The following is a 24,468-nucleotide window of genomic DNA, read 5'->3' on the forward strand; positions in this document are numbered from 1 at the left end:
GCCTAGGGACTTAACCCCCTCTTCCCCATCCCAGAAGACCAAGACTCAGCACCTGTATCTAAGTTATACCTATTCTCTGGCCTCCAGGCTGGCTGAAATGGAGTTCCTGTGCTAAATAAACAGAGAAAATTGGCAAACTGATGTCCCTAATGCTTTGCTGCCCTAGTTGTAGTAAATTGTCTCATCCCTCATACACATTCATATCTGATATTTAATTTTTTGGCTGGGATGTATTTTTATGTACTTCTGACTTTGTTTTTCTTTGTGCTTTTTCTTGTTATCACGTCTCTGTCTAAATTCCCTCTAAGATGCTTGCCTGCGCGGCTGTGCAGGGGGCCACGCACTTAACTCCCCCAACCCCGGGCTGCGACGCGGCGAGGACACACGCTTCTCCCCCGCCCTCAGCTCCAAGGCTGCGACGGGGAGAGACACCTCTACCTCCCAGCTCCAGGGCTGTGGTGGGGCAAGGTGCCTAGACCCCAGCCCCAGCGCTGCTGCAGCGTCAAGAGACGCTCTCCCCCAGCCCAGGTACTGCTGTGGGAAGAGAGGGCTGAGGGGAGTTCTCTCTCCCTGCTGGAGCCCCAGGGCAGCTTGCACCCTAAACCCACCCCAGAGCCCACACCCCCAGCTGGAGCCCTCACCCCCCTCAACCCTCTGCCCCAGCCCCATCCCAGAGCCTGCACCCCAACCCTCTCCCAAGCCCTGAGCCTCACCCCCCTGCCCTCACCCTTTGAGCCATACCCAACCCTCTGCCCCAGCCCTGAGCCCCTTCCCAGACTCCAAACCCCTTGGCCCTGCCCCTGCCACACCTCCATATTGGTGTACATAGCAAAATTCATTCCGCACATGGATGGGAAAAAATAGAGGGAATGTTGATCTCTGTCTTTTCATATTATGAACTTCTCCTGAGCTTATCATTTGACCCTATTCAGAGGTAATTGTGTAACTGATGTTTTTGTGTTTCATTGTTCATGGGATTGGAGGCTTACTTAGGGGCTCATTTATAAAATAAAATAATAAATGAATACATTCTTTCAATATTTAGGAACAATTCCCCACTGCCATATATGAAATTTGCTCAGCTGTTTCTCTAGCTGTTTCCTGTCCCTCCTGAGTAAAGGCAAAAGCTGGGGTAAGGTCAGATACCTACTGTGTGGTACCTGTATAAATGTTGGGTTTTTAACTGACCATTGTAAGTAAATTATTCTCTAATAAGGAAAGCCATTTTTTTTAAATATTGGGAATTTGCAAGTACAGTACCAAACCTTCTCCCCGCACACCAAGAAGTTGGTGCCTTCCTATGAATGTAGATGTTTTTAAAATAGGCTAGACTGCATTTTTTGTGTTAGTACTTATACAACTTTTATCATGACGCAGAGACTGATATTAAGATTAGCTGCTGCTTCTTCAATAATGAAACCAGAGACAATATTTCCACCTCTATTGGGATACGTATTAGATTTCTCCACACTTATTTATTAAAAAATTCTCTCAGCTCCTGGAATGATCAGACCAGTCATTTCCTGAGTTTCTCATTGTTTGATATTCTTCAGATAGTGGCAGCATTGCTCTTTTGTTGGCTTAGTAGGAGTTGATATGGGAAAGTTGCTACCCATTAAATTAAAGGGGAATGGCATATTTTCTAAAACTCTGATCTAAAAACAATGTACAAAAATTTCTTGTTCTGCATTCCTGATGGAATCCGAGATGGACTCTTTAAAACTTACAGCTTCACATTTTAAAGCATTTTACGTCAAGCACATAATCAACTGATACTGAAACTGTATGTTGTTTGTATTACCGTAGGGCTTAGGAGCCCTAATCATGGACCATTCTGCTGGGTGGTGCTGTACAACCATAGAACAAAGTTTCTGCCCCAAAGAGTTTACAATATATGAAACTTAACTCCTAATCCCTGAAGCATCAGCAGACAGCGCTGTACTTCAAAATGTATCTCTCCCAGTCACACAAGTTGCCCTGCTATGGGAATGTTCATCTAGATGTTAATCCTCCAAGTTACTATTAAGGGTTTGGTTTGCAGCCAGCCTCTCATAAAATGAAGAGCAGTGTTTGCACAGTGGTGCACATTTAACTGCCAGTTAAATGAAGCCCAGGTCATTGGTGATCAGAAGTCACTGTCCTCTTATTACAGAGACAAGGTGGGTGAGGTAATTTCTTTTATTGGACCAGCTTCTGTTGGTGAGAGAGATGAGCTTTCGAGCCACACAGAGCTCTTCCTCCGGTCTGGGAAAGGTCCTCAGAGTGTGACAGCTAAATTCAAGATCGAACAAGTAGTTCAGCATAAGAAACCATTCAAGGTGAAGTGGCTCATTAACGCCCCTGTGGTCAGAGGACAAAGAGGGGGGTTAGGGGTTACAGATTGCTGTAATAAGCCATAAATCCAGTGTCTGTAAAGCCAAGTGTACATGTACAGTGCTGTAGCTGTACGGATGCCGCTGTGCTGCTGCAGCAGGCATGGTGAAGATGCTCTATGCTGATGGGAGAGAGCCCTCCTGTCGGTATAATAAAACCACCTCTGCAAGCAGCAGAAGCTATGTCAGTGGGAGTCATAGCACTGGGCACACAAGCGCTTATGCTGGTGTAACTTATGTCGCTCAGGGGGGTGGTTTATTCACACCCACAAGTGACATAGGCTATGTCTGCACTACAGCCTAAGACCAGGATTTTTAGCATCTACAAAGTTATGAATTTTGAAATGTCCTCTTATGGTGTTTCAACTGCCCATATGAAATGAGTTGGTGGTAGTCAAGTTCCTAATGGTTTTGTGAGGCAGCTCTTGTCTCCCATCACAGCTAACATGAACTGGCATCTTAACTGGAGCTGGGTGAATAATCTATGTGAATAGTGTATTCAATGTTTACCTTCCTCTGGTTGCAGATTGGCCATGACTGGCTCAAGGCTTTCTCTTTCTATTCTGTATTTGAAATTATTCACTGCTGCTCAAAATTCTTGTAGTGGCTGCTCTTCCTGAGTGAAATTCACCTTGTGCAAAGGTCTATGCACCAATTAAATTGGATTTAAGTCCTATTCTGAGGGCATAAGTGGTACATAGGCCTCTTGCAGAGCCTCTGCACTGGGTAAATTTCACCCTCAATACTGTCTGTGGATGATTCTTGATCTGTACCTTGTCCGTGAGCAATTAGTTTTGAGCATTCAAAATTCAAGTTGCTTTTCCCTGAGTGGGTACATTTAACCTTTAAAATCAGGTTACAAATTTGAAATGTACTTTGGGTGACTATTCTGCAGTAAAGGCTTAAAATCCACTCTTCTGACAAGCATTCCTGCCAGGAGGCTAATTGGTTGGAATAGTCATAGAAACTGTACACACAAAAGGGCCAAACAAATTGAATTATCTTGTTTAAATATGTGAGTGAATATTTGCTGTAATGATTTGCAGTACTTGCCTAGCTAATACTTACTGACATTTTCAGTGAGGTGGAGGCTAAATGCCATCATAGCCCTACCCGCGGTCCTGCCTGATCAAGAATGAGACATAGGGGAGGGACAGAGTTCACTTAAGGCATTCCTGCTCATGCTATAACTTGTGTGGCAGATGGATACAGCAGACAAGTGGAGTCAACAGGTCTCAGTTATGCATTTGACCATTAAAGCACCTTAAACACCCGCCTCAGAGAGACTGTGACCTACCAGGATACAATTCAGACTAGTGGGGGGCTGCATCACCCTTTCCTGGAACCTTGGGTGCCTTACAAAGTGTTGCTGAAGTAGCTCCCATCTGGGCCTCTCAGACAGACTTCCACCATGCAAGCCACCCGTGGAGGGCTTGTCTACACTTGTAGTGCTGCAATGGCACAGCTGCACGGTGCGATTGCACCACTATAGTGCTTCGTGAAGACACTACCGATGCCGACGGAACAGCTTCTCCTAATTTTTCCACACCCTTGAGCGACATAGTTATACTGACATAAATTGGTAGTGTAGACCAAGTCTGAGTGTCTTGTGTTTAACTGCAGCTTGCCAGTTACACCCATTCACTAGCCTTGGATATACTGCAGGGGACCCCAAAACCCCCAGTCCTGGATCTTCCCCCCAAAATGTATGCCCTTTACTGCCCAGCCTTCTCCTGAACAATACAAATATTTTAAATCCATTATTCCTTTCAGGGAATATTATACCATCTCATCTTAAATAGTTACCCAGACACTTCAACTTAAACACACTGGATTAGATGAAACTATAAAACAAGTTATTTAACTATAAAAGAGAGACTTTGAATACAGGTACTGAGGTGTAGGTCAGAAATGGTTACAAGAAAAATAAAAATAAAACACTTACTAGTGCCCAACTTAAATTACATTAAAGTCAAGCTGAATTTCTCAGCACATGCTTCCAGCAAGGTTACTGACCATATTCTTCTGGTCAGGACCCGCCCCCCTCCCCACCACAGAGTCCAATGGCTGTTTTCCTTTGTAATTTTAGGTGCAATGCCAGAGACAGAAAGTGAGAGATGGGGAGATGTCTTGGGGTGTTTACCCCTTCTTTTTGTAGTTTCAACCCCCATCCTGAAAACATTTCCAGCTGGGAAGTAGGCGACAAAGAGACTATGTGGAAGGATGTTCCCTGCTGGTTTTTTTCCACCTGTTTGAACTTCCTTGGTTTTTCCCTTTCTGCTTGATGACTCTGTTTACTGCTTAAATGCAAATTAAGGCAAACATACACTCCTTTGTTCAAGACAGACCTGTCTTCTGCCCAGATAGGGGTGTGGGGTTTGGAACATGCGTTAGTAGCATCATGCAGGGAACTCTTATAACTTCACATACAATGTTTACCACACATTTTATCAGGACAATACTGACCAGCAAATTGAGTTTTCAAATACCTTACACAGCAAACCTTGTACAAAGATGATTACAGTAGTGTGTAGGGTGTGAATACAGCGATGGATGCGGTCACAGGAATTTAAAAGTTAAAGGTGAGTTTCAGTACTTTCCCAAATTGGGATACTCTCTTGAATTAGGCATCAATTTGCTTAGGTTCAGTCCTACAAACAGGTAAACACATGAGTATCTGCACACAGCTGAAAAATCCCACTAAGTTTAATGGGACTACTGTCATGCATAAAATGACTAATGAGGGTGTTTGCAAGAGAGGCCTTAATTATTTTTATTTTTAAAAGGCTAGTTCTTTCAGCAGTTAGAAACTGAGGAGATAAATCCATAATCCTGTTTGAGGGTTAAGCCTTTAGAGTTGCAGCCTAACCTCAAAGACTAACAGATTTATTTGGGCATAAGCTTTCGTGGGTAAAAACCTACCCATGAAAGCTTATGCCCAAATAAATCTGTTAGTCTTTAAGGTGCCACCAGACTCCTTGTTGTTTTTGTAGATACAGACTAACACGGCTACCTCCTGGTACTTGAAGCCTAACCTCTAAACTTCTTCCCTGATGTATACCCTGTCTCAGACCTTTTAGAAGGCAGTTAGATAAAACAATAAAAGAGAAACTGGGCTAGCCACTTGAAGAAATGTTTGGCAACATCTCAAGTAAATACATCATGCAATCATCTGCTCGAAGTATTTGGGTTTGTAGTGTACACACCTTTGAAAGCACACAAAACTATTCTATGGCCCTTTTCCACTCTGTTTTGCAGTGCCATGTCTGTCAAAGATTGGTTACCTATTTTAGATACTTCTCAAAACTCTTGACAAAGAGACAAACATATCACTATGCATATTCTTCAGTGGTACAGTACATGTGCAAAGTAAAAGCAGAGCTGCCTATGTATTAAACCTGCAGAGATACCGAAATGTAGGTTAGATCACTTTGGAAGGGGCAGGAAAAAGGGATGGAGAAGAAAACTGCAGGCTATGTTCAACAGCTAAAGGTGTGCTTGAATGTTTGTTCAGAAATTTGAAGATAGATTGTGATAGGGTTCTCTACAATGGAAACCATTAAAAATTCAACCTTTGCCAACAATTAACACGGCTGTCTCCTCCTATAGGGAAAGATTGCAGGATTTCAGATTCCAGTATGTGGTAACTGCTGGCAAATAATGAGTTTTAATGATTACTGTAGGTGACACGTGAGCTTGATTGATTAGTTTTCTTTAAGGTTTCAGCCAATAAACAAGAAAATTCCAAGAACAGGGGCATAACCTTTCACTCTGACTTGATGACAAGAGATGCCGGCCACGTGGCTTGTGGCAACACATTGATACATGATTCAAGTGGCTTTGAGACTGTCACAGCAGGACCGTGGCACTAAACAGCATTGCACAATAGTGATGACTTCTCCGGGCACCCTTTTTTACTGATTTCCAGATTCTTACTGGCATGATTTGTAAAAGAAACCACTTGCTCACCTGCCTCCTGGGATATTGTGATATTGGCCATGAAGACATAACCTAGTAGAGAGAGGAATTTATCATTAAAAGTCTGAAGAGGAAATAATGAGCTGAGGCATACAAGGTGAGGAATCCTAGAAATGTTTGAAGAATTGGCTGATGAGAAAGGGGGCGGGTGGGGGGGGGAGGTGAGGACAGAATTGCTTTTCTACATGAATGGCAACTATTGTTAAAATCTGGGTTGTGATCTAATTAGATCTTAGTGTTTTCCTAAGTGATTTGTCTTTCTAGCAGGCACTCTGTGGGAGATTTCACATACACAGTCCTATCAGCACATCTTGGTCCTGACCCCAGCTTTATATGGTGAGAGCCTATTTGTAAGGCCTTCAGCCCCAGTGGTATTTGGGAATAGATGTGATATGGTGTATACATGAGATTTATAAATCTTTCTGCCATGATAAAATCTGTAGCTAACTTGATCCTTTAGCCTTCCCCGGTCTTGTGTTTTCTCCAACAAAAGCAATGACGTTTTTTGTTTTAAAGCCGTTCTGATAGCATCAGCCTCCCCTCCCCCCAAATGCTCCACTCCTCAGTTATTCAATTGTTTGGGTTATGTTTACGGGTCATTATTGACCTCTTTGTTAACACAGCTACTGTTGACATCATTCCTTATCCAAAGGAGATAAGGCCTGTGTTCTCTGACATCTGCACAGGGCAACACTCCAAGACCAAATTACCCATCTATATCTGAAATGTTTGTTTTATGAGCTTTCTAATGAGACTTGTTTACACTGGAAAAAAAAATCCCTGTAAATGTGGGCAGTATTCTCTGTGTTTAAAAACAAATCAATAATTCAATGAAATGATGAAAGAATGTGCTCTCCAGCTGCTGTTTGTAGATTTCAGTTGCTAGGGTATTGGTATCACAGTTTCCCATGGTTACGCTCTGCATATCCTTACTGGCCTTGACAACGAGGTTAAAGACTTTACCCCCATCAGCTCTCTGATTAGAACTGGTTTGGAAAATGAATGCCAGGAGAAAATCCTGTGCAGCCCCTGTGGCCATTTTACCACTTCTCATTTAATCTAGGCAGGATGTTGATTCCGTTACTGAACAGGGCTACACAGTCGGCTTGTAAACATCTTATTTTTATTAAGTAAAAAACACCCGTGCCCTGCCTGCATTCATTCTGTTGACCCCAATCGAAGGAACATTTGTCCTAGCATATGGTTTCTTCAGACTTGCTGCTGATGGCATTATGCCACTTACAATATGAAAAAGCAGTTTCTGCAGAATAAAAAAAAAAGTTTTTCTTGTTAATATTTGATTTAACAATGTAATCCCTTAACTGCCCAAAGTAAAACAATAGCCCCACCTGTGTCCTGAAAATGAGATTTGGGTTCACAAATGGCAGCTTCCCCAGACCATAAACATCCCCTGTTTTTAATGTACTTCAGCATATTCTTGAAGTCATCCAAAATATATTTCTGGGTACTGTGACAGACCCAGACCAGTGGGCTACAGGAGTCTGGTAGAGGACAAATATACTGGTCATTGGATGAGTAGTTTTCTGTTCCCTGAGTGACCAGAGAAGGGGCTGCACTAGAGGAATCAGGAACCTGCAAGAACCAGTTAAAGCAGACAGGCTAATTAGGACACCTGGAGCCAATTAAGAAGAAGCTGCTAGAATCAATTAAGGCAGGCTAATCAGGGCACCTGGGTTTTAAAAGGAGCTCACTTCAGTTTGTGGTGTGAGTGTGAGGAGCAGGGAGCAAGAGGTGCAAGGAGCTGAGAGTGAGAGGGTGTGCTGCTGGAGGACTGAGGAGCACTAGCGTTATCAGACACCAAGAGGAAGGTCCTGTGGTGAGACTAAGGAAGGTGTTTGGAGGAGGCCATGGGGAAGTAGCCCAGGGAGTTGTAGCTGTCATGCAGCTGTTACAGGAGGCACTATAGACAGCTGCAGTCCACAGGGCCCTGGGCTGGAACCCGCAGTAGAGGGCGGGCCTGGGTTCCCCCCAAATCTCCCAGTTGACCTGGACTGTGGGTTCTTCTAGAGGGGAAGGTCTCTGGGCTGTTCCCCAACCCACACAGTGAATCTCTGAGGCAAGAAAATCCGCCAATAAGCGCAGGACCCACAAAGATAGAGGAGGAACTTTGTCACATTACCCAGAAGTGTGCTAGGGGCTTCACAAACAAATGAGAGAGGCAAATGAGAGCGGCTGTTGTCCTGAAAATTTCCACAAACTCAGAAGAGAGGATGAGACAAAGCAAGTGAGTAACAAACATGTGCATGTGTTTGGGGAGGGAGAGAGCACTACGCAGAAGGATGACAAAGGTTACCATAATGTTGTTAAATTGCCAAGACACACACGTTTTTGTTTCCACTCTTCCTGCTGATACCATCCCATGTTTCCTCTCCAAGTCTTGTTCGTTCATTCATGACCTAATTCCAAGTCTTCCCTCCCACCCACCAATTTAGGCATATGTTCAGTCCCTGTCCAGTAGCTAATCACCTCCTTAGTTACCCCTTTTATTCCTACTACCAACAGTCAATCACAGACCAATTTACAAAGCCTGGAACTCAAATGGAATTGTGATCATCAGTATGTTATGGTATAAATAATAAATCATCATTTTGTTACTAGGCCCTCGTAGTGCTGGACTCCCAGATGACTCAGTGCATCCCACCTCTAAGGGTCCTGGCTGTTGCTGTTAGAAAGTTGAGACATGTACAGCTCTAACTGATAGATAAAAGTTGGGGAAGATACAGTCCAGTTCAGGTAAATACCTGGATGCTTCTTCAAACCATCTAAGTCTCTGGATAGTGTGAAAGTGGGGTTAAAATTATTGTGCATTGTAAACTGCAGCCTCTTGTCAGATTTCCAATCCTTCCCACTTCTGGTCATGCTGGAGATATTGTGAGAACAGCCCTTCTTGCAGCACTGGTCCCACTCAGAATACAGAAGTGCAGTTAGATTATTATCTCTATGTAAATTTTTGGAACCTCAAAACTCATTCTGTCTGAGTTTCAGGCAATAGTTTGGCCTGGTTCTTATTTTCCCTGTGCCACTAAAGATTGTTGCCTAATGAATAGGGCACTAGAATGGGACTCAGAGACCTCTGTACAATTCTCAGCCGTAGGCCAGTCTGCTGGGTGATCTAGGGAAAGTCACTTTCCCTCCCCGGGTCATAGTTTTCCCCTGTAAAATGGGGATAACAAGCATGCCCTCCTCTGTAAAGCGCATTGAGATCTACAGCTGAAAAGTGCTAGATAAGATCTGTGTTTTTTATTAAGAAAGTTTTTCATTATTGAACTGCATAAAGAGAGAGGTATTTCTAGTTACCAAAAATATTTGCGTCTACAAAACACTAACTTAAAAGTGACGATCTAAATTGAGCAGTTTGGCTGAGCTGGGCATTCAGCTGCCTTTGTGGCTCCCCTATCCTGGGCCAGTGCATGTTGCCCTAAACTTCCTGGCACATGATCGAATAACCTCAGGACTTCTCTTACATCTGCTGTCTGTGGCCCTAAGGGGCTATTGGAGCCACTAGCAATCAGTTGGATACATGCTCTCCTTTCCCAAGCCAAGGAGGAGAGATTGGCACAGGGCCAGCCAACCTGTTCCTCTATCACCTGGTGATCTCCCCTACCATGGTGATTAAACTGGCTGGGTTTGCTCGATGCTGTATAAGACAGAATCTGGCTGTAGAACTAATTACTGCATGAAAAAATTCAGTTGGAATGTTGTCAACTCTTATGATTTCAGCAAGGGCAGGAGCCCATCTAGTGATGACATGAAATGCTCCAGCCCTTGTGCAAAAATCAGCTCTGCCTGGAGAAAACCGCTTTGGATTGGCTGCTTTTCGCACTGCCCCGACACCGTGGAAGAGTAGCCAATCAGAGTTGGTGCAGGAAGCAGGCAAAACTCTCCCCTCAGGAGCCCAATCCATTCTGAGTGCCGGGTTTACATTCTGAGTGGCGCCATGGAGCTGGGCCCATGCTCAGAATGGGCCTCGGCCTGCTCTGCTTGCACTGTGCCCTGAGACCCCGCTAGCCTGCTGGCTCCCCCCTCCATCCCACCCTGCCCACCACTTGCTCCTCTTGGCCTCTCCGTCCCCTGGCCCCACCTGCCATCTTCTCTCTGCCTCCTGGCTGGACCCCAGTACACCTCAGGCTCCAGGCAGTCTCTGCTTCCTACCACCTGTGGGGCCCCACTTGTCTCCCTAGAGCTGCGCCGCGTGGGACTGGTGCAGAAGCCCAGCCAGTCTCAGCCAGTTGGGAGAGGACGGTGTGGGGGGCTTGGCTGGGCCATTCCAGGCAAGTGGGTCCTGGGGGAGCCTAGCGGGGGCAGGCCCTGGCCTGGCTGATTGTGCCACTCCCGAGGGGCCAGAGCGATTCCCCACCCCGGGACCAGCCCTGGCTGCGCTGGTGGCTCAGCCCGGCAGACACAGTCGCCTCCCAGCAGAGCAGGTGAGTGTGGCCAGGAGGCAGGGTGTGGGGGAATGGGTCTCTGGAGGGCCTGTGGGGGTGCTGTTGGGCTGTGAGGGGGTGGGGAAGACCTCTGTTGGGGCACTAGGGAGTGAGGATTCTGTGGGGGGTGCCGGGCAGTTGTGGTGAGGCTGTGGGCAGTGAGGCACTGGGCAGGTGTGGTGGTGTGCAGGTTGCTGTGCATTTGTGGTAGGATCTGGGGGGGGTGCTGGCCATAGGGAATCGGGGGGGGAGGGGATGATGTGTGGCGCAGCATGGACCCACCCCCGAGGGGAAGGGGCATGCTGGCAGCACAGGGCCGGGTGGACCATTGTGCGCCTGTCAACTGCTGGTTTGTAAATAGTGCCCTCGCACTGGGCTGGGTGAAGCGGGGCCACCCCTGCCATGCCATGCCCCTGTCCAGCCCCTCGCTCCAGGGACTGATCCCCCTGCACCATGCTCCATTTCCCCCATGGGGGCCCACCAATATGATTGGCACTGGGACCACAAAAGGTTAATCTGGCCCTGTCCATTCTAATGGGAGGGGAGCAGAAAGAGCTCAGCAGCTCAGGGCAGTTCCACCCAATTCTCCCTACTCTCCTCCTGTGAGCAACAGGGGTTGCTCGTTCCCTCTCCCTCCCTCCCTCCCTCCCAGTACGTGGCTTTGGAAGGGCCAGAAGGGGGTAAAGAGCCCCTGGAGCTGCTCCCACCAGGCCTGAGGGGGAGATAAGGGTTAAAAGCCCCTGCAGCTGCAGCCTGCAGGAGGGGCAGAGGTAAAGCTAAAGGGGCAGAACTGATGAGGAGCTGGGGAGGCTGGGCAGAAGTGGGAAGAATTCATGACATTCGCCAGCATAGATATGGTAGTTGACTCACAGACCTGTCTCCTTTCTCGATCACTGTGAGCACCACCACTTCCTGCCCATCACTCAGGCCTGGAACCCAGGTGTCATCTTTGACTCTGACCCCTCTAGGTCCTCTGATCCAGGCTATATCTAAATCTTGCAGATGCTTTCTTCATCACATCTCTAAGATATGGCGTTTCCTACCATCCGCACAGCTAAACTCTCCTATAGGCTGTCCTCATCTCACATCTCGGCTACTGCCACATCCTCTCTCCCCTTAACAAATGCAGTCTTGCCTTTCTCAGGGTATGTCTACACTACGAAATTAGGTCGAATTTATAGAAGCCGGTTTTATAGATATCGGTTTTATACAGTCGATTGTGTGTCCCCGCATAAAATGCTCTAAGTGCATGAAGCCGGCGGACCGCGTCCACAGTACCGAGGCTAGCGTCGACTTCCGGAGCGTTGCACTGTGGGTAGCTATCCCACAGTTCCCGCAGTCTCCGCCGCCCATTGGAATTCTGGGTGGAGATCCCAATGCCTGATGATGCAAAACAGTGTTGCGGGGGGTTCTGGGTACATGCCGTCAGGCCCCTCCCCCTCCGTCAGAGCAACGGCAGACAATCGATTCGCGCCTTTTTACCTGGGTTACCTGTGCAGACAACATACCACTACAAGCATGGAGCCCGCTCAGCTCAGCTCACCGTCACCATATGTCATCTGGGTGCCGGCAGAAGTGGTACTGCATTGCTACACAGCAGCAGCTAATTGCCTTTTGGCAGTAGATGGTGCAGTATGACCGGTAGCCTTCATCGGCTATCTGGGTGCTGGCAGACGTGGGGCTGCATTGCTACACAGCAGCAGCCCCTTGCCTTTTGGCAGTAGATGGTGTACAAAGATAGATATCCGTCATCGTCGTATTCCAGTTCAATCAGAGGCACCTGGGCAGACATGCTTTGTCTCCTGGAGACTCAGTCCTGCCGGCAGTCCTATTGAACTGTCTTGACGATGATGGCTAGCAATCGTAGCACAGTATCTTCTGCCAAGCACCCAGAAGATGCCGAGTGGAGTGGGCAAATCTACTGTGGGGGCTGCTGTGATCCAAGTTGCCAGGGCAAAGAAAGACCTGCTGATATCAAGGGTAGTGACTCTGGGAAACGTGCAGGCCATAGTGGATGGTTTTGCTGCAATGGGATTCCCAAACTATGGTGGGGCGATAGACGGAACACTTATCCCTATCTTGGCACCGGAGCACCAAGCCACCGAGTACATAAACCGCAAGGGTACTTTTCAATGCTGCTGCAAGCCCTGGTGGATCACAAGGGACGTTTCACCAACATCAACATGGGATGGCCAGGAAAGGTACATGATGCTCGCGTCTTCAGGCACTCTGGTCTGTTTCGAAATCTGGAGGAAGGGACTTTCTTCCCGGACCAGAAAATAACCATTGGGGATGTTGAAATGCCTGTCGTGATCCTTGGGGACCCAGCCTACCCCTTAATGCCATGGCTCATGAAGCCGTACACAGGCAGCCTGGACAGTAGTCAGGACCTGTTCAATTACAGGCTGAGCAAGTGCCGAATGGTGGTGGAATGTGCATTTGGACGTTTAAAAGTGTGCTGGCGCAGTTTACTGATACGCTCAGACCTCAGCGAAAAGAATATCCCCATTGTTATTGCTGCTTGCTGTGCGCTCCACAATATCTGTGAGAGTAAGGGGGAGACATTTATGGCGGGGTGGGAGGTTGAGGCAAATCGCCTGGCCGCTGATTACGCGCAGCCAGACACCAAGGCGGTTAGAAGAGTACAGCAGGGCGCGGTGCACATCAGAGAAGCTTTGAAAACGAGTTTTGTGACTGGCCAGGCTACGGTGTGAAACTTCTGTTTGTTTCTCTTTGATGAACCCTACCCCCCCACCCGGTTCACTCTACTTCCTTAAAAACCAACCACCCCACCCCACCCTCCCCTCCCCCCTTCGAGCACCGCTTGCAGAGGCAATAAAGTCATTGTTACTTCACATTCATGCATTCTTTATTAATTCATCACACAACTAGGGGGATAATTGCCACGGTAGCCCGAGAGGGGTGGGGGAGGAGGGAAGGAAAAGGACACACTGCAGTTTAAAACTTTAACTCTTATTGAAGGCCAGCCTGCCGATACTCGGGCAATCATCTGGGGTGGAGTGACTGGGTGGCCGGAGGCCCCCCCCCACCGTGTTCTTGGGCGTCTGGGTGAGGAGGCAATGGGACTTGGGGAGGAGGGCTGTTGGTCACACAGGGGCTGTAGCGGCAGTCTCTGCTCCTGCTGCCTTTCCTGCAGCTCAACCATACGCTGGAGCATATCCATCGACTCTTGCCTTCTGTCTGCAAGCTGACGCCACCTATCATCTTCAGCCCGCCACTTGCTCTGTTCATCCCGCGATTCAGCCTGCCATCTCTCCTCTCATTCATATTGTGCTTTTCTGTAGTCTGACATTGACTGCCTCCATGCATTCTGCTGTGCTCTTTCAGTGTGGGAGGACATCTGGAGCTCCGTGAACATATCATCCCGAGTCCGCCATTTTCTCCTTCTAATCTTTGCTAGCTTCTGCGAAGAAGAAACATTTGCAGCTGGTGGAGGACAAGGGAGAGGTGGTTTAAAAAAGACACATTTTAGAGAACAATGGGTACACTCTTTCACGTTAAATTTTGCTGTTCACATTACACAGCACATGTGCTATCATTACAAGGTCACATTTTTCCTCTTATATTGGGGGCCTGCCGGTTTGTTGTGAGAGATCTCTCATGCGGTGCCAGGCAACAGAATTTGGCTTGCAGGCAGCCATGGTAAGCCACAGTCTTTTGGCTTTTTTAACCTTCTTAATATGTGGGAATGGTTTCAAACAGTAGCGCCCTCATTTCCCATACCAAGGACCCGTTGGGTTGGCCATTTAAAATGGGTTTGCAATGTAAAAGGAGGGGCTGGGGTTTCCGGGTTAACTACCCCCCCCCTCCACACACACAGACCCGATTCTCTGGGATGATCCCTTCACCCCTCCCCCCCCCCCCACTGCGTGGCTAACAGCGGGGAACATTTCTGTTGAGCCAAGCAGGAACGGGCACCTCTGAATGCCCCCTTAATAAAATCACCCCATTTCAACCAGGTGACCGTGAATGATATCACTCTCCTGAGGATAACAAAGGGAGATAAGGAATGGATGTTGTCTGCATGCCAGCAAACACCGGCACCATATGCTGCCATGCTTTGTTATGCAGTGATTCCAGACTACGTGCTGCTGGCCTGGCGTGGTAAAGTGTCCTACCAAGGCGGACGGGATAAGGCAGCCCTCCCCAAAAACCTTTTGCAAAGGCTTTGGGAGTACACGAAGGAGAGCTTTCTGGAAATGTCCCTGGAGGATTTCCGCTTCATCCCCATACACGTTAACAGACTTTTCCAGTAGCTGTACTGGCCGCGATTGCCAGGGCAAATTAATCATTAAACACACTTGCTTTTAAACCATGTGTGATATTTACAAAGGTACACTCACCAGAGGTCCCTTGTATGCCCTCAGGGTCTGGGAGCACGCCTTGGGTGAGTTCGGGGGTTACTGGTTCCAGGTCCAGGGTGATAAACATATCCTGGCTGTTGGGGAAACGGGTTTCTCCATTTCCTTGCTGTGAGCTATCTTCATCATCATCATCATCTTCTGCGTACCCCGAACCCACTTCCCTGTTGCGTGTTTCTCCATTGATGGAGTCAAAGCACACGGTTGGGATAGTGGTGGCTGCACCCCCTAGAATGGCATGCAGCTCCGCGTAGAAGAGGCATGTTTGCGGCTCTGCCCCAGACCTTCTGTTTGCCTCTCTGGCTTTGTGGTAGGCTTGCCTTAGCTCCTTAATTTTCACGCAGCACTGCTGTGCGTCCCTGTTATGGCCTCTGTCCTTCATGGCCTTGGAGACCTTTTCTAATATTTTGCCATTTCATTTACTGCTAGGGAGTTCAGCTAGCACTGATTCGTCTCCCCATATGGCGAGTAGATCCTGTACCTCCCGTTCTGTCCATGCTGGAGCTCTTTTGCGATCCTGGGACTCCATCATGGTTACCTGTGCTGATGAGCTCTGTGTGGTCACCTGTGCTCTCCACGCTGGGCAAACAGGAAATGAAATTTAAAAGTTCGCGGGGCTTTTCCTGTCTACTTGGTCAGTGCATCTGAGTTGAGAGTGCAGTCCAGAGCGGTCACAATGAAGCACTATGGGATAGCTTCTGGAGGACAATAACGTTGAATTCCATCCACACTACCCCAAATCCGACCCGCAAAGGCCGATTTTAGCGCTAATCCCCTCGTCAGAGGTGGAGTAAAGAAACCGGTTTAAAGGGCCCTTTAAGTCGAAAGAAAGGGCTTCGTTGTGTGGATGTGTCAAGGCTTAATTCAATTTAACCCTGCTAAAGTCGACCTAAACTCATAGTGTAGACCAGGGCTCAGATCCTTTCAGAATGCTGCTGCAAAGATCATTTTCTAGCCCATCACTTGGACCACTCTTGGAATCCATCCACTGTCTCCCTCGCATCAAACATAAGCTGCTTGTCTTCACTTCATGACCTAGCCTCGCCCTACTTATCTCTTATTACTATCAAAAGGTCCACTCTCACCTCTGATGGGCCCATCATGTCTGCCTCTGTCACTCACTTCTTATATTTTCAAGTAAACACCTTTGCAATTTCTCCCTTGCTGCACCTTATGCTTGGGAGGAGCTCCCTGTAAACACCCCCAAAGCTTCCTCATCCATCTTCTAATCTTTCCAAAGCTCTCCTTTGCCACAGGGCCTACAAAAACACTTGACAATGGTTAGGCTGCTGGTGCTGAGACCACTGCCTGTCATGCTGACCAACACCGTCTTGTCGTTTCCCCGTACTGCCCCATCAGTCTGTCTGTATCCATGTGTTGTCTCTTGTCTTATACTTTGTAAGCTCATTGAGGCAGGAACTGTCTTTTTTGATCGGTGCTGGTACAATGCCTGGCACAATGGCATGCTTGTCTGATGTTCAATTCAGATCAGTGAGAGGTTGTGTCACCGCTTGTCCTGTAACTCAAGTGTCTTAAAATGTCTGCTGTTTTAGCTCTGTCTGGATGCGCCTATTGAGCCTACAGGCATGTACTGAGTATCTGTGTGTTGAGCAGCCCTGGTTCAGCAGCCTGCTTGCTACACAACAGTCACACTCTGGTCTCCACCAGCCTTGGTTGTTACAAGTCTGAATTTCCCCCAAACCATCTGCCCTGAAATGTCCTGCCCTCTCGTGGAACAGCGAGGAGTAACAAGGTCCATTGCTCTTTTAAGGAAACAAAAGCACAGTAGCTTGTTGCTTTAACTGGCGTTCATAATCACTTCAGGTCAAACACAGCATTGGGCGGATTTAGAATAAAAGTAAAACAAGTTTATTTTATCAGAGAGATTTAAAGTGAATTCAAATATAAGGGATAAAGACACAGGTTACAAGCAAATAAAAGTAAAATATGCTTTCCAGTGGCTAAGACTTAACACAACAAGCCAAAGCCTTGTGTAGCACCTGCATCCACCTGGTTACATCCTTTAGCACCAATCTGCTTAAGGGTTTTGATGGACAGACCTGGGTTCTTCTGGATCCTGCAACCCACTCAGCAGGATGTAACTTTTTCTTCCCATATGAATTTATTTGCTGGTGCCTCCACCCCCATTGCTCCATCCTGACAGGGTCACCAGGGAGGCTTGGGAGGAAAATTCTAATCACAGGATAACTCCCCTTACTTGCCAAATAGTTGGAGACTTCCAAGAGATTTTCACAACAGTGTGTTGGGTGTAATGAGTATGTCAGGCCTTACAAAAGCTGCTGACAGAGTAATGACCTACCAATGGGCCTCTGAGTCACACCTGGTCCATGATTAGGACTCGTAAGCACAACAATCCTCTTCACCTGGAACCTCACAGCCCGCCAGTGCAGATCCTGGAACCCTGACTGACCATGTTTGCAGTTTCATAAACCACTTCAGTTACAGGATAATGTTAAGGTGTAGCCCCAAGTGCAGTGCAGTATCTAATCTTGAGATGACAAAGGAACTCGTAACAGTCACAAGGTCCACTTTCAAAAGGAGGCATTCTCCTGGCCATTCATAAATGATAAAAAGCAGACCTGGCCATGTGACCATTCCTGTTTTCCTTAGTAATCAGACTTTTTCAGCTCCAGTGTTTGCTTGTTTAACAAGATCAGTGATTACATTTAGTTGTTTAGCTGACATCTGGATGGCTAGCATAAAAGTTTGAAATTATAAATATTAAGCTGAACAGTTCTAGCTTCTTTTTCCAACTCCTGTGCTGTATTTGTTCCTGATGTCATTCTTCATTGCATCAGTTTCCAGCTTTAGTTGAGCAATGGTAGCACTGTGTCTCTTTTTCCTAGCACAAATTCATGGTCTGATGGATTGCATGTGAAAAGGAGAGCTATGTGCACCCTCCAATTTTAGAAGCAAAATAACTTCATCTTTTGATAGACCTTAAGGGAACTCACACAGTGTGTGGGGCTAGTGATATTCTGGGGGAAACTTTAAGCAAATGGATTTTTTTAGGGCTGTCAATCGCAGTTAACTCACGCGATTAACTGGAAAAAAAAATTAATCGTGATTAATCACATTTTTAATCACACTGTTAAACAATAGAATACCAACTGACATTTATTAATTTTTTTGGATGTTTTTCTACATTTTCACATGTATTGTGTTGTAATTGAAATCAAATTGTATATTATTTTTATTACAAATATTTGCACTGTAAAATGTTAAAAGAAATAGTATTTTTCAGTTCACCTCAGACAAGTACTGTAGTGCAATCTCTTTGCTGTGAAAGTGCAATTTACAAATGTAGATTTCTTTTTGTTACATAACTGCACTCAAAAACAAAACAATGTAAAACTTCAGAGCCTACAAGTCCACTTAGTCCTACTTCTTGTTCAGCCAATAGCTAAGACAAACAAGTTTGTTTGAATTTACAGGAGATAATGCTGCCCTCTTCTTATTTACAATGTCACCTGAAAGTGAGAACAGGCATTTGCATGGCACTTTTGTAGCCGGCATTGCAAGGTATTTGTGCCAGATATGCTAAACATTCATATGCCCCTTCATGCTTCAGCCACCATTCCAGAGGACATGCTTCCATGCTGATGATGCTTGTTTTAAAAAAATGTGTTAATTACATTTGTGACTGAATTCCTTGGGAGAGAATTGTATGTCTCCTGTTCTGTTTTACCCGCGTTCTGCCATATATTTCATGTTATAGCAGTCTCGGATGATGATCCAGCACATGTTGTTCATTTTAAGGACACTTTCACTGCAGACTTCACAAAACGCGAAGAAGGTACCAATGTGAGATTTCTAAAGATACCTACAGCACTCGACCCAAGGTTTAAGAATCTGAAGTGCCTTCCAAAACCTGAGAGGGACGAGGTGTGGAGCATGCTTTCAGAAGTCTTAAAAGAGCAACACTGCAATGTGGAAACTACAGAACCTGAACCACCAGAAAAGAAAATCATGCTGGTGGCATCTGACTCAGATAATGAAAATGAGCATGCGTCGGTCCGCACTGCTTTGTATGGTTGTTGAGCAGAACCTGCCATGAGCATGGACGCATGTCCATTGGAATGGTGGTTGAAGCATGAAGGGACATATGAATCTTTAGCGCATCTGGCACCTAAATATCTGTCAAGTCTGTTCTCACTTTCAAGTAACATTGTAAACAAGAGGCTGGCATTATTATCTCCTGCAAATGTAAACAAACTTGTTTGTCTGAGCGATTGGCTGAACAAGAAGTAGGACTGAGTGGACTTGCAGGCTCTAACATTTTACATTGTTTTATTTTTGGATTCAAGTTTTTTGTTCATAATTCTACATTTGTAAGTTCAACTCTCATGATAAATAGATTGCATTACAGTATTTGTATCGGGTGAACTGAAAAATACGATTTCTTTTGATTGTTTTTTTTTTACTGTGCTAATACTTGTAATAAAAATAAATATAAAGTGAGCACTGTACACTTTGTATTCTGTGTTGTAACTGAAATAAATATATTTGAAAATGTAGAAAACATCCAAAAATATTTAAATAAATGGTATTCTATTGTTTAACAGCACGATTAATCGCCATTAATTTTTTTAATTGCTTGACAGCCCTGGTGTGTGTGGGTTTTTTTTTTTTTTTTTTTTTTTTGCACAATTATTTGATCAAGTGGAGAAAAATGGTTCATATTTGTAAAATATGTGTCAGAGACGCTTCATTCATCATTCAGTTTCCTGCCACTCATTGTCTCCTACCAAGTTGCCCAGCATACTCCCTGTTCTGTCTTTGTGGGCTTGAGTGATGGCAGCAGTAGCACATCTTTCACAAACCTTGGCCCTAGTCCATATGCCTATTAAATGCAAAGCCAACTTATCTGGCTCTTGTTACAGAAACCAAGCCAGTGTTCATCGGAACAAAGGCATTGCCATACTGGGTCAGACAGTGGTCTACGCAGTCTGGTAGCCCATCGCTGACAAGGTCCAGTGAAAAATGGAGCAGAGCAAAGTGTAAAACTTTCATAATGGACAATTATGGAATAAGCAGCTGCTTGAGGAAGTGTCTTCCTAATCTCTGTCCGTCGGTGCTTGGTTTTTGCCCTGAAGCATGAGGGTTTATATCTTTGACACTGTGAGTATTCTAATTACCCAAGCAAATGTCTAAGAGCCTTATGAAACTCTTCGACTAAATGGGGATTTCTGGCAGTGGGTTCCTCTGATTATGCATTATGTGGGTAGGGTGTTTCCTTTCAAATTTAAACACGTTGCTTTTTAATTTCACTGGCTGTCCCCTTGCTCTCCTGAAATGAGAGAGGGTAAACAGGAGTCCACCATTAACTTTCTGTATGCCATTCATTATTTAGTGCACTGGTTCGCAACTGGGGGTCCACAGGTTTCAGGGGGTCTGCCAAGGACTGGGCAGCGGGGTTTAGGGAGGGAGCACCACTTCCACCCCCTGACTCACTTCAGCAGACCACCCAGCCTGTCTGGGTTGATTTGGGGGGAAAGGGGAGAGGAGAGGTGGTGCCAAAATTTGCAGCATCACTGCAGAAGAGAGATCTCCCCCTGCCATCCAAGGGATTGCCCTACAGCCACTGACTCCACAAGCAGGCAGCAGTTAGCCAAGGAGAGACACCACTGCTCTGCCCTGCTACATCAGCACTTCAGGGAGCAGGGCCAAATGGAAGGCAGAAATCAGGGGGTGGGGGGCACGTGACCCTGCATGCTCCCCTCCCACATAGTGCCTCTGGTTGGGGGTCTGCAGGTTTATCTATTTAAGTTTCGGGGTCCTTGGGTAGAAATAGTTGAGAACTACTGATTTCGTGTACCTCTATCATGTCCTCTTCTGTTTTATATGCTCTCTTAAACAGGCCTAGGGATTTAAAATCTCTCTTCATATGAAAGTCTCTCTGTGATTCCATTTGTTTTGTTGTCCAGCTCAGGTTCCATTCTATTTCTGCTATATGTTTGAGGCAGGGTGAACAGAACTGTCCCCACTATTCCATGCGAAGGCTCACCAAGGAGATCTATAATGCGGTTATAAATGTTTCCATTATTTCTTACTGCCTCAGTCTGTCTACATCATAACACCTTTTTGCTTTTTGACTACTATTGAGCAGGCATATTCATTGGAAAGGTGCCCAGGTGTATTTGTCTCTTTCCAGTCCTGCTGCAATTATTTCAGAACCCTGCAATGTGGATGGGTAGTTCAAATTCTTTCTTCCGGAGCAGTACTTGCATTTGTCAACAGTAAACGCTGTCTGATGTCTTGCTACCTGATCATCTAGCTTTGTAGCCCTCTGGACATAAAGACTCTCACAATCCTGGCACACTGCGGTGGTATGCTTTCCCTTTTTGAAGCTGTGCTGCTTTCCCTAGATCATATATATTGGGTGACATCCTGGTCCCATGGAAGCCAATGGCAAACCTCTCTTTAAGTTCAATGAAACCAGGATTTCACCAATGACGGTCATCTGTGTGTGTGTTATAACAATCTTGAATTATTTTTTTCAACAATCCACCTTGTACCAAAATAAGACTCTTGCTAGCTTGTAATTCTCAGGACTACTCCAGAGCCTCTTGTAAAGACATGCACATCATTTGCTGCCATCCAGTCCTCTGGCATGGTAGCTGATTGTAAGGGGAGAGTGCTGAATTTTTAGTAGCTTTGGCCACTTCATTCTTAACTGCCTTCAAAACTCTTAAATGTATACAATATCTGGTCCTGATGACTGGTTGCTCTTTATCAGTTTGTTCCTGCATGACCTCCGATAGGGCCTCTTCTTATCTGGAAAGAGTAGGGGATGGCATCTCTTCAACATCTTATGGGGTTCAGAAAGATGCACAGAAAATATTTAGCTTTGTTGCAGGGTGTTTATCCTCCTTAATTGCCCCCTTGTTCTTTGGTATTCCAGCAGAGTCACTGATTCATTCAGCACTGGGGCAGCAGGAGAAGGTAGTAGTCAGAGACCACCTTATAAAAGACCACTTGAAGCAAGGTTAAAAGTAGCCTTGGGTCTCTGAGTCAGAGATCTGGCCATAGATGTGTCAGTCAGTGGTGAATCTCATAGGGTATGTCTACACTACCCGCTGGATCAGCGGGCAGCGATAGATCCAGCGGGGGCGATATATCTCATCTAGTGTAGACGCGATAAATCGACCCCCGAGTGCTCTCCTGTCGACTCCTGCACTCCAGCTCGGCGAGAGGCGCAGGCAGAGTCGATGCGGGAGCGGCAGCAGTCGACCTACCGCAGTGAAAACACCGCGGTAAGTAGAGCTGAGTACGTCAACTTCAGCTACGTTATTTATGTAGCTGAAGTTGCGTAATTACGATTGATTCTCAACCCCCGCCCCAAGTGTAGACCAGGCCATAGAATGCTTACTGCCTGTGTCAACTGTCCTCACTCCAAAGTTTTCTCTCTCATTTCTTTCCTCCCCTTAATGTGATGCTACTAACAATGGATCCTAATACACAAACACATGATAAGGGGATGAAATTTCCATACTTATCAGGCTGAAAATAAATCTTGTTGGTTTATTTTACTCTTGCTTTTAATTTTGGAATTCTTGAGTTTGAAAATCCCACCATTTCCCAACCCTGAAGAGTCATTTCAGCCACATGTTTGGCTACTCTGGGCTATCCTGGCAGTAGGCTGACAGTCATACAACATTTGTTGACTGATGTATCCAGACTATTTCGCTCTGAGTATCCACTTGGTTAGTGGTGTCTATTTACCATCCTTTTGACCTCACAGGAACTTTATACATGTATGGAAATAAACTGAGCCCTAAAACTATATGAGTGAATGAAACACCATTGTAAGACAACAGATCCAGGGTTTCTTTCTGACTCCTTTAAACCCTGCTTAAAAAGGCATGAGATCCTCAATTTATTTATTTTTTAATTTACATCTGTCATAATAAGGGCTTTGAAGCTCCCACAATGACGCAAGCGCATGAGTACCCACCCCAGGGCAGACTCTTTAGAAACCAGGACACAAATCCCAAACTGGCTATGAATTCTAAACTTAGATTTCACCATCTGACTGCACCCAGTGAAAACTCCTCAGGCATTTTAACAACCTTAGCACACAGTCACAGACAGGCCCTTGGATACGCGGGCATCTGTCTTGACAGCTAGGTCAGCATATCTCTAGAGAGGCCCTTTGCACCCAGAATCACAGCAATATTCAGGTTACTCCAGATCCCAATGGACCACTTACTCCAGCTAACCTGTGCTTTAGGTCTCACACCAAAGAAAACACTTGCAGCCAATCCTATAATAAACTATATGAAGAGTCCTTAAATAGGAAAAGGAAACTAGAGAGTGCTTGCTTTAACCTTGTAAATAAAATATAGATATGTGAATGAGTTAGCCTTTAATTTCAAAAGGTAATCTGGGCTTCTATAATCAGCACGCTCTATTTGACTTTTAGGGCTAAACCAACCAGGCTAAGCAGCTGGGGATGTCTTACTTATTGCCTATGAACCCTTTACTCCTTCCTGCCCCCTGAGTCCAAGCAGCATAGAGATAACTAGGTCCTTGTGTTTGCAAGTTTTATTCCCCTCCTGCCACGTGCTCTGAGCTGCAAACTCAGCTGATGAATGGGAATCTACTTGCATGATTTATCTTCCCTGGGAGGACAGCAAAACAACAACGGTTTTACTCCTTTTGTTGATGGTTTCTCAATCCAGATGTGGGGAGTTTTCAGTTGTAAGATCCACCCATTGCCTCTGGTATTGATGCTCTTTTGGGAGGGGTATAACAATTTCTGTAGAAGAGCAGCTCATGACGCTTTGTCCCTCTCTTCTGTATGGTGATTCAGACAGTCACAGAGATTCACAATATGCCCACTCAAATATTATATTAAAATGTGTGAGGGGGTCCCCAGGTGCAGCCTGGACTGTGGGACGGCTGAGCCATCTGTTCCACCAACCTGGGGTATCCCTCTCACATTATGATGCTGTTGTCAAGTTACAATCCTCTGATAGGCACTGCACTTACACAGACATCCATAGGCACAACTGAATTACATGATCTCCCACCCACTCATGAACCATCGATGGGGAGGCTCCAGCCAGTTCCACCTAACTCCCCAGCCTTGAATCCCAGAACTGTCCTGTATTGCACTGGTCTGAAGTCTGTCCAGTGTAAGTTCATTACCCAGTCCACCCCTCCCTTGATGTGGAATGGACACCCACTAGCCTTTGTAAATTGAACTGAGATTTCCCAAGCACTTCAACCAAAACACACTATTTTAGGGAAAATATAAAACAGATT

This window comes from Malaclemys terrapin, chromosome 2, assembly GCF_027887155.1.
Source record: "Malaclemys terrapin pileata isolate rMalTer1 chromosome 2, rMalTer1.hap1, whole genome shotgun sequence".
NCBI lineage: Eukaryota > Metazoa > Chordata > Testudines > Emydidae > Malaclemys > Malaclemys terrapin.